Source organism: Eleutherodactylus coqui, chromosome 3 (assembly GCF_035609145.1).
Source record: "Eleutherodactylus coqui strain aEleCoq1 chromosome 3, aEleCoq1.hap1, whole genome shotgun sequence".
Lineage (NCBI taxonomy): Eukaryota > Metazoa > Chordata > Amphibia > Anura > Eleutherodactylidae > Eleutherodactylus > Eleutherodactylus coqui.
The window spans coordinates 3945172-3955652 of NC_089839.1; the positions used below are offsets into that span (position 1 = coordinate 3945172).

Genomic DNA, 10481 nt, shown 5'->3' on the forward strand with positions numbered 1-10481 from the left:
GCGGTTCTGGGGGAGTCACATTACCTGCCCACCGTCCTCTGTGCTGTTGTTCCCAGTCACATCCTACTGCTCCCGGATTGGCCGGTGCTGCTCTCCTGAGCCGTGTAGCATCCGTGTGACCTGTGTGCAGAAGGCGGCTTCTCCGTCTGGGCTGGGAGACCCCTTTTCTTGCAGCTGACCCCCCTCCCCCCTACACACACACTCCTTGGCACCTCTGGCACGCCATATAAGCTATGTAAGCTCGTCGTCATGGTGATGCCAGGTGTTCTATTAACCAGGAGGGAAGCAAGGTGCGTTGAGCCATATTTACATTTTTCTGCAGCTTTAATAACTGGAACAACAACCAAAGTGCCCAATGTTACCAACCAACCAAAGTCAATGATGAAACCTTCAGTTCGGCTGATTCACCGAATTCTGGAACTTCACCAATACCCCTAAAACTGGTGAAGATCCATTGGAGCCCGGGATAACGGGTAAATGGATTCCGCGGTGACATCCACTCTGTCCTTCCTGGTTGCTGCTGACTGCTGCAGCCAATCACGGACCTCCTATAGCCAGTCGATGACCTCTCTTGTGAACGGGGACTTCCAGGACTTCCAGCCTGCTCCTCCCTATAGAAAATTTAAAGGAACAGTACACAATAAAAATCCAATATACATGCAAAAAACACAAGGGGATTCCTATTTGGCTGGCCAATCAGAGAGGAGGTGAAGTACATCGCTGGTCCAACACACTATCCATATACAGTGTGATTAGGAGGTTAGAACACTACGGCAGCCATCTTGGAAACTAAAATCAGGCTTGGGAATCGGCAGACCCCCAGACAACGCCGCAGAGGAGGGACAGCAGGTCACATAACTCCGGACAGAACCAGAGCGTCACTTTAATCAATCAATTCTTTATTAGCTCCATTACTATCTGCATCGACGCAAAGACGTCTTCTGGACCCTCGGATGCGAATCCAAGACAAAATCCCAGATGAAGTAATGCAGCATTTTGACCAAGGAAATGACAAAAGTCCAGCGGCCCCCATTACAGTCAGCGGTTTGTAGGCGCCGTTGGTCCCATCACAGGACAGATGGAACAGAGAATGCTGAGTGTGAACTGCGCCTTGTGAGCCGCTGCTAGGGGCGCGAAGAGGAGGAAACAATCTGCATACGTGGGCGCATGCTTACAGCAAGGCTGCGGTGGATGGAGCCATGATCGGGCTGCTCGCTCGTAGGAGTCGCCCACCAGATGTGGCCGTGAAATAGGGGGACGCGGCCGCAAACTCAACAGTCCAAAGAACCTGCTCAAAACTAATACTAACTAGTAATAAGAAGGAAACAGCAACAAGACTCCTTCTGCCCAGCAGCAACGAACAGAAAGTGGTCACCGACCAGCCGCCATCATGTGGCGGAATCGGTCGCATCCCGCTCTCCGAAAAAAAGAGGAAGCGGAAATGCAGGCACCAAAATGGGATCTTCCCACTGTGAAGTTGTGACAATATACTCCTTCCCCCGCGCTCCCGCTACTGGCTCTGCACCTGTCTCTTCTGGCTCCTGCTTGAAAAGTGAGAACCCCTCCAGCACCGCCGCTCATCCTCTTAAAGTAACGGTAACATATACATACAACAATCGGGTGACAAGATAGAAGCATGGCGCAGGGGGACATATACAGGACCTGTGTGTTCCTGCCTGCCCCTATATACATATGGCAACAGTACAGTAGATCAGCATGCCTGTAGAAACCCCATCTTTAGTCATTTAATTCAATTGGAGCAGACGAGACGGGGTTAAAGGAGCTCTCCGGTTTGGACAGTTCCTCTTGGTAGAAGATTTTCCTTTGAGCTGGTCACAGGTTATGAGACCCTCAGCTGTAATCTGCAGGAGAACCCTCAGCAATTGTTCAGTTTCCCTGCAGCACCCCCAGAGGGGAAACAAGGTATTACACAATCGCCACTGAAATCAAAAGGCTGTCCATATAACGCACAAATGTACCGGGTCCTCCAGAGGATACACTGCGCGTCCGCTCTCCGAAGGAAACCTTATATATATATACGTCCCCAGAACACAGAGCTTTATAAACCTGAGAACAGATTACCGTCTACTCAGAGTGTGCGTAAATATCCCCCGCAGGCGGGAAGCCGAACCAGACGGGTGTATTTCAGGAGCTGCAGTAAGACGGGACGTCCAGCTGCCAGTAATGCTGCAAGTGTCACTGATAGGACACAATGGAAACAACTCGGTCACGCTCCAAGTATACGGGCGAGCAGCTGGGAGCGCGGCGCTGCGGTCAGCGTGTGGCGGATGATGTGCGCAGCTGGACATAGTTATATGGACTCTATAAACATCGGACGCTTCGAGTCACACATGGGAGACGGGCGCTGTGACCTCCGCGCCGGGCTCAGGGTCACGGAGGGGCGGAGTCTCAGCACTGAGGTCGGATTGTCATGTGGCCAATCTAATCATGACATCATCAGTGCGGCTGCCGGATTATCAGATGTTCTGGATTACTGGCTGATCATACAAAGTATATAAATCACCTGCAAATCAGCAATGGAGAAATAAACCAACATGGCTGGATGGAGGAAACCACTGAAGTGGAGGCGGGGTTACAAGCGCGGACATTTCGTCGTGTAGTACAAGGCGAAATCAGAATTTCCATACTTTTTGCACAAGTAATCCGGAGCGAATACAACCTGTTGGTTTTCGGTCGCATGATAATAAACGCAGCCTGTCCTATTTTGGTCCACATTAGGGCTTAAACGGATGGACGTGTTTGCGCACAGGAAACACACCTGCAAAACGTGACAAAGCGAAGCCATTGTTTGTTCTCATGAGCGTGTGTGAAGATAGGACCTGCGCTGCCTCTCTGCGTGTTGTGCGGAGCGCTGCCATAGAAGTCCATGAGGCTTAAAAAAACATTGGCAGGGTGCGACCGGCGTGTTCAGGCGCAAGCATGTTCCATTGCTGCGATGTATTTGCGCACACGTTCGTCTGTTGAATCCCTGCAGGCCATAATAGCCTGCTGCAGTCACTGGGAATACACAAACGCGCAGGGAATCCGCATGACATCCGTGGCGCCGCTTGCTTTTTTTGTGCGTATAAATTCACTTTTAACAGAAATGTTGCCGATCCGTGGAAAAATTCACAGCATTTTTGTATCAAAACCGCAGAAAGATCCGCGCCGGCGCTGCAGTTGTGGCTCAACCTTAGCTACGTATCTGCAGACAATTAAGCTGTAGTAAATCTCCGTACATTGCCTGCAGGCTGCGACCGCTACTGAGCGCCACCAGGTGGTCACGTGATGTTGAAGCGGGCATCCTGTCACCGGGAGAAAGATGTTGGTGCTCAGAAGCAGTTCGGAATGCAGGCGGTAAGTGGTACTCTGGGTGAAGGCGGTGAGTGGCGCTCCGGGCACAGGTGGTGAGAGGTGCTCTGGGCACAGGTGGTGAGAGGTGCTCTGGGCACAGGCAATGAACAGAGCAGGGAGAGTCTTTATTTGCTCCTGCCTAGCAGAAAGGCTAATATCAGTTGCAGAACCACCGCTAAATCCACATCAGAGTTCACACCAATGGTGCAGATTTCGAAACGGTTTTTGATGCAGAAATGTTGCGGATTTTGACGTGCATCAACACCATTTCTGCCACGTGTGAACACGTCCTTAAGGGGTTTTCTGATTGGAAGCAACATCCCGAGACGCCGGACCAGACCCCATTGTCAGCTCTACATATGATGACATCCCCTTACCAGACCCGGTTGTCAGTTCTACACCTGGGGACATCCCCCCACCAGACCCGGTTGTCAGCTCTACACCTGGGGGCATCCCACCACCAGACCCCGTTGTCAGTTCTACACCTGGTGGCATCCTCCCACCAGACCCGTTGTCAGCTCTACACCTGGTGACATCCCACCACCAGACCCCATTGTCAGCTCTACACCTGGGGACATCCCCCCACCAGACCCGGTTGTCAGTTCTACACCTGGGGACATCCCCCCACCAGACCCGGTTGTCAGCTCTACACCTGGTGACATCCCACCACCAGACCCCGTTGTCAGCTCTACACCTGGGGACATCCCCCCACCAGACCCGGTTGTCAGCTCTACATCTCGTGACATCCCACCACCAGACCCTGTTGTCAGCTCTACACCTGGTGACATTCCCCCACCAGACCCCGTTGTCAGCTCTACACCTGGTGACATGCCCCCCACCACCAGACCCCATTGTCGGCTCTACACCTGGTGACAAGCCCCCAGGAGACCCTATTGTCAGTTCTACACCTGGTGACATCCCACCACCAGACTCTGTTGTCAGCTCTACACCTGGTGACATCCCCCCACCAGACCCCGTTGTCAGCTCTACACGTGGTGACATCCCACCACCAGACCCCGTTGTCAGCTCTACACGTGGTGACATCCCACCACCAGACCCCATTGTCAGCTCTACACCTGGTGACATCCCCCCACCCGACCCCATTGTCAGCTCTACAACTGGTGACATCCCACCACCAGACCCCGTTGTCAGCTCTACACGTGGTGACATCCCACCACCAGACCCCATTGTCAGCTCTACACCTGGTGACATCCCACCACCAGACCCCATTGTCAGCTCTACATCTGGTGACATCCCACCACCAGACCCCATTGTCAGCTCTACACCTGGTGACATCCCACCGTAAGACCCCGTTGTCAGCTCTACACCTACTGACATCTCACCACCAGACCCCGTTGTCAGCTCTACACCTGGTGACATCCCACCACCAGACCCCATTGTCAGCTTCACACCTGGTGACATCCCCCCACCAGACCCCATTGTCAGCTCTACACCTGGTGACATCCCACCACCAGACCCCGTTGTCAGCTCTACACGTGGTGACATCCCACCACCAGACCCCATTGTCAGCTCTACACCTGGTGACATCCCACCACCAGACCCCGTTGTCAGCTCTACACCTACTGACATCCCACCACCAGACCCCGTTGTCAGCTCTACACCTGGTGACATCCCACCACCAGACCCCATTGTCAGCTTCACACCTGGTGACATCCCACCACCAGACCCTGTTGTCAGCTCTACACCTGGTGACATCCCCCACCAGACCCTGTTGTCAGCTCTACACCTGGTGACATCCCACTGCCAGACCTCGTTGTCAGCTCTACACCTGGTGACATCCCACCACCAGACCCCATTGTCAGCTCTACACGTGGTGACATCCCACCACCAGACCCCGTTGTCAGCTCTACACGTGGTGACATCCCACCACCAGACCCCATTGTCAGCTCTACACGTGGTGACATCCCACCACCAGACCCCATTGTCAGCTTCACACCTGGTGACATCCCCCCACCAGACCCCATTGTCAGCTCTACACCTGGTGACATCCCACCACCAGACCCCGTTGTCAGCTCTACACGTGGTGACATCCCACCACCAGACCCCATTGTCAGCTCTACACCTGGTGACATCCCACCACCAGACCCCGTTGTCAGCTCTACACCTACTGACATCCCACCACCAGACCCCGTTGTCAGCTCTACACCTGGTGACATCCCACCACCAGACCCCATTGTCAGCTTCACACCTGGTGACATCCCACCACCAGACCCTGTTGTCAGCTCTACACCTGGTGACATCCCCCACCAGACCCTGTTGTCAGCTCTACACCTGGTGACATCCCCCACCAGACCTCGTTGTCAGCTCTACACCTGGTGACATCCCACCACCAGACCCCATTGTCAGCTCTACACCTGGTGACATCCCACCACCAGACCCCGTTGTCAGCTCTACACGTGGTGACATCCCACCACCAGACCCCATTGTCAGCTCTACACCTGGTGACATCCCACCACCAGACCCCATTGTCAGCTCTACACCTGGTGACATCCCACCATCAGACCCCGTTGTCAGCTCTACACCTACTGACATCCCACCACCAGACCCCGTTGTCAGCTCTACACCTGGTGACATCCCACCACCAGACCCCATTGTCAGCTTCACACCTGGTGACATCCCCCCACCAGACCCCATTGTCAGCTCTACACCTGGTGACATCCCACCACCAGACCCCGTTGTCAGCTCTACACGTGGTGACATCCCACCACCAGACCCCATTGTCAGCTCTACACCTGGTGACATCCCACCACCAGACCCCGTTGTCAGCTCTACACCTACTGACATCCCACCACCAGACCCCGTTGTCAGCTCTACACCTGGGGGCATCCCACCACCAGACCCCGTTGTCAGTTCTACACCTGGTGGCATCCTCCCACCAGACCCCGTTGTCAGCTCTACACCTGGTGACATCCCACCACCAGACCCCATTGTCAGCTCTACACCTGGGGACATCCCCCCACCAGACCCGGTTGTCAGTTCTACACCTGGGGACATCCCCCCACCAGACCCGGTTGTCAGCTCTACACCTGGTGACATCCCACCACCAGACCCCGTTGTCAGCTCTACACCTGGGGACATCCCCCCACCAGACCCGGTTGTCAGCTCTACATCTCGTGACATCCCACCACCAGACCCTGTTGTCAGCTCTACACCTGGTGACATTCCCCCACCAGACCCCGTTGTCAGCTCTACACCTGGTGACATGCCCCCCACCACCAGACCCCATTGTCGGCTCTACACCTGGTGACAAGCCCCCAGGAGACCCTATTGTCAGTTCTACACCTGGTGACATCCCACCACCAGACTCTGTTGTCAGCTCTACACCTGGTGACATCCCCCCACCAGACCCCGTTGTCAGCTCTACACGTGGTGACATCCCACCACCAGACCCCGTTGTCAGCTCTACACGTGGTGACATCCCACCACCAGACCCCATTGTCAGCTCTACACCTGGTGACATCCCACCACCCGACCCCATTGTCAGCTCTACAACTGGTGACATCCCACCACCAGACCCCGTTGTCAGCTCTACACGTGGTGACATCCCACCACCAGACCCCATTGTCAGCTCTACACCTGGTGACATCCCACCACCAGACCCCATTGTCAGCTCTACATCTGGTGACATCCCACCACCAGACCCCATTGTCAGCTCTACACCTGGTGACATCCCACCATAAGACCCCGTTGTCAGCTCTACACCTACTGACATCTCACCACCAGACCCCGTTGTCAGCTCTACACCTGGTGACATCCCACCACCAGACCCCATTGTCAGCTTCACACCTGGTGACATCCCCCCACCAGACCCCATTGTCAGCTCTACACCTGGTGACATCCCACCACCAGACCCCGTTGTCAGCTCTACACGTGGTGACATCCCACCACCAGACCCCATTGTCAGCTCTACACCTGGTGACATCCCACCACCAGACCCCGTTGTCAGCTCTACACCTACTGACATCCCACCACCAGACCCCGTTGTCAGCTCTACACCTGGTGACATCCCACCACCAGACCCCATTGTCAGCTTCACACCTGGTGACATCCCACCACCAGACCCTGTTGTCAGCTCTACACCTGGTGACATCCCCCACCAGACCCTGTTGTCAGCTCTACACCTGGTGACATCCCACTGCCAGACCTCGTTGTCAGCTCTACACCTGGTGACATCCCACCACCAGACCCCATTGTCAGCTCTACACGTGGTGACATCCCACCACCAGACCCCGTTGTCAGCTCTACACGTGGTGACATCCCACCACCAGACCCCATTGTCAGCTCTACACGTGGTGACATCCCACCACCAGACCCCATTGTCAGCTTCACACCTGGTGACATCCCCCCACCAGACCCCATTGTCAGCTCTACACCTGGTGACATCCCACCACCAGACCCCGTTGTCAGCTCTACACGTGGTGACATCCCACCACCAGACCCCATTGTCAGCTCTACACCTGGTGACATCCCACCACCAGACCCCGTTGTCAGCTCTACACCTACTGACATCCCACCACCAGACCCCGTTGTCAGCTCTACACCTGGTGACATCCCACCACCAGACCCCATTGTCAGCTTCACACCTGGTGACATCCCACCACCAGACCCTGTTGTCAGCTCTACACCTGGTGACATCCCCCACCAGACCCTGTTGTCAGCTCTACACCTGGTGACATCCCCCACCAGACCTCGTTGTCAGCTCTACACCTGGTGACATCCCACCACCAGACCCCATTGTCAGCTCTACACCTGGTGACATCCCACCACCAGACCCCGTTGTCAGCTCTACACGTGGTGACATCCCACCACCAGACCCCATTGTCAGCTCTACACCTGGTGACATCCCACCACCAGACCCCATTGTCAGCTCTACACCTGGTGACATCCCACCATCAGACCCCGTTGTCAGCTCTACACCTACTGACATCCCACCACCAGACCCCGTTGTCAGCTCTACACCTGGTGACATCCCACCACCAGACCCCATTGTCAGCTTCACACCTGGTGACATCCCCCCACCAGACCCCATTGTCAGCTCTACACCTGGTGACATCCCACCACCAGACCCCGTTGTCAGCTCTACACGTGGTGACATCCCACCACCAGACCCCATTGTCAGCTCTACACCTGGTGACATCCCACCACCAGACCCCGTTGTCAGCTCTACACCTACTGACATCCCACCACCAGACCCCGTTGTCAGCTCTACACCTGGTGACATCCCACCACCAGACCCCATTGTCAGCTTCACACCTGGTGACATCCCACCACCAGACCCTGTTGTCAGCTCTACACCTGGTGACATCCCCCACCAGACCCTGTTGTCAGCTCTACACCTGGTGACATCCCACTGCCAGACCTCGTTGTCAGCTCTACACTTGGTGACATCCCCCACCAGACCCCGCTGTCAGCTCTACACTTGGTGACACCCCACTGCCAGACCCCATTGTCAGCTCTACACGTGGTGACATCCCCTCACCAGACCCCATTGTCAGCTCTACAGCTGGTGACATCTGATGGTTTCTGTACTCGGGTCTCCTGTGTGATCCTCTCCTTTATACCTGATGCTCACACATCACCTGACCGCGCCGGACTGCTGGGGGGCCAATACTTCTGTCTACATAGTGCAGATTATACTGTTAATGCTGCAGATTTCCCGCAGCATACATGGCCGGTGTGAAGGAGCCTCTATTTATTCTCCCATCTCCGTCTTCTGTCATATTCCACAATACATTATATAAAGCTTCTTTATGCTGACGCGTTTCGGATTATCAGATGGCGGTTTACAGGAATGTAATTGCATTAGGGATCGCCACGATCAGTGATTCCTAAAATATACTTCTCATGAGAATTGCTCCTTTTACAAGATGGAATATGAAGATCAGGTAATCTGTGGCAGTGAAGCCGTGGGGGAGGTAAATGTCGGGGCGTCTGACCCTGCTGGAGCCAGAGCTGCTCTCTGCTGTGGCAGGAATACTCTTGGAGGTGTTCTTCGCAGTTAGGCAAAGGTGCACATCTGTGTGAAAAAAGAATCTGTGTTACATCCACAAAAATGGGAGTTTTCCGCATGTGTTTGGCCTCCATGTTCAGCCCGTCTTCAATAAGTGAGGGTCATTAGTGGCATCAGCGGGTCTAAGAGGACGGAACAGAGATATTAGAATACTGATGCACCAGATTAGGATGGAGAAGGACTTTTAGAAACAGATGTGGTGGTTTTTTTTGCGTGCGTGAAACTTGTGTTTGTGAAACGCGACAAAGTGAAGCCATTGATTGCCGTGGGTTCGTTCTCGTGAGCGTGTCTCTTGCATGGACTTCCCACACGGGAGAAATAAGAGGTCCTGCCCAATCTTTCTGTGTTTTATGCATAAAGCTACCATAGGAGTCTATGGCAGGTTAAAAAAATCAAGGGGGGGCTGTGACCAGCGGCCAATACAGGGCCAGGAAGACCGCTGGCCCTTAGTAGGCATTAAATAGCCATTCTATTGCACAGAAAGGGAGTATCGCTCGCGTGTGAACTGCATTTCGGGCTCCACAAGCTCCATTCCTATTCGCTGCCGCGCACAGATCAGCCGGATTATTGCCACCTTGTTCACGCACAAATATGCTCTGCTGCGACGACTGCATTTGTATATACATTTGTCTGTGGAAGCCCTCTAGGTGCGTCTTGCCGAAATACCCTGCATGTCTGAAAGGTCCCTAAGGGAACTGTCCCAGCCGGCGTATGAGCTGCGGGATTTTCTGCAATTTCCGTTACATTTCTGCTCGCGGCCGGAGCCCACGCTGTGTGCAATCTGCAGCATGCTTCGCTGTGGAGTTTCTATATATACTTGCGATTTGATGTGCGGGATGAGCTGCATTGTGTAATATTGAGGTGGTTCCTGGGTCCCGCCGGCGGACCTTATTAACAAACCTCCACAAATGCCGATTCTCAGGCAGATTCAGAGCATCTCCACAGCTGAAAAGCTACAAGAACACAACCTCAGGGCTTCTTCACTTCGGCGCGGTTGTGGAGCTTCTTGCAGCCATGATTTTCACAGCCGCAAAAAGTGATGAAACGAGAGATTGATTTAAATAGTTTCATTGTGACTAGCGGGATTCTCGTGCGA

At 54.2% G+C, this 10481-nt stretch overlaps 1 long non-coding RNA gene across 1 annotated transcript in view; it reads right to left on the minus strand.

Moving 5' to 3' along the window:
- Nucleotides 1-305: 305 nt before the first annotated feature.
- Nucleotides 306-10481, minus strand: part of LOC136619690 (uncharacterized) — an 11009-nt gene continuing 833 nt past the window's right edge. The window contains exon 2 of the long non-coding RNA XR_010790994.1: nt 306-611. This is a non-coding gene — a long non-coding RNA (uncharacterized lncRNA). The remainder of the gene's footprint in view (nt 612-10481) is intronic.